The sequence below is a fragment of the Anas acuta genome, chromosome 5, assembly GCF_963932015.1.
Source record: "Anas acuta chromosome 5, bAnaAcu1.1, whole genome shotgun sequence".
In the NCBI taxonomy this organism is placed as follows: Eukaryota; Metazoa; Chordata; class Aves; order Anseriformes; family Anatidae; genus Anas; species Anas acuta.
The window spans coordinates 13,987,322-13,988,318 of NC_088983.1; the positions used below are offsets into that span (position 1 = coordinate 13,987,322).

Sequence of the window (997 nt, forward strand, 5' to 3'; positions counted from 1 at the left end):
TGCTGAGAGTGGCAAAATGCATGGGGTGATTGCTTTCCATCTTACTGCCTTTATCTCAGCTGTAGAAGCAACATGTTGCTGCTCATACAGGTGGGAAATTCTTTCCCTAGGCAAAGTTACATGGGACTTTCAGTGTGCTGTGTACCAAATCTGTTAAATGACAAAATGTATGTGACTCTAGCACATTCTGTAAGCAGTACACAAGCAATTATGCTTATGATTATAGAACAACTCTAGTATTTCTGCATGGTGGAGGAGCCCACAGAGGTGTGGCGTCCATGTCACTACAAGCTGTTCCATGCTGTGAATTAGCTGAAAACCTCCTGGGTTCTTTTTTGTTATAATTATAGAATGATCTAGGTTGGAAACGGTCTTCAAGATCATCAAGTTCAACCACCAGCCTGACCTACTGAGTCCCACCGCTAAACAGTGTCCCTTAATGCCACAACATAGAATCAAAAATATGGAATGCTTCACAAACTTGTGTTTTATTCATGCTCAGGAGCCATGCTAATCTTCTCTGTATTGTGCCAATTCTAGTGTATGTGCTGCTGAACCAGTGTTTCTTGCTTTGGCCTACTCTCTGCTAATAACAGCTGATATTAGCTATGATACTAGCAATGTTCAGCCATCTTAATGAGGTCATTATATTTGTTTACCCTGAAACACCAAGCTGTTTGTTTTACTCATCCTGTTTATTGTGTTTCTCAAATCAGGTTGTTTGAGCTTTGAGAAATGAGTAAACTGGACCTCCGAAGCAGGGCTTTGCCCTCTACAGTGATGCAATGGTGGCAGCAGCTTGGGACACTGCATGGTGTGGTACTTGTGGGGTGGATACCTCCTCAGCTCCTGCACTGCACCAAAAAGTCAAAATGGTCACTTGTAGACCATTCACATGGAGAAAGGAGGGAAATGACTGTACATACATGAAGATCTGTTACTCAAACAACTGTTCATTGTGTCCTCAATGGAAAAAATGGCAGGCTGATTTTGACTC

General features: G+C 42.2%; 1 non-coding gene across 1 annotated transcript; it reads right to left on the reverse strand.

Annotated features, from left to right (window-relative positions):
* Positions 1–457: 457 nt before the first annotated feature.
* On the reverse strand, positions 458–560 carry LOC137858198 (U6 spliceosomal RNA). Its single transcript, XR_011097568.1, has one exon. It is a non-coding gene; the product is annotated as a U6 spliceosomal RNA (small nuclear RNA).
* Positions 561–997: the final 437 nt, after the last annotated feature.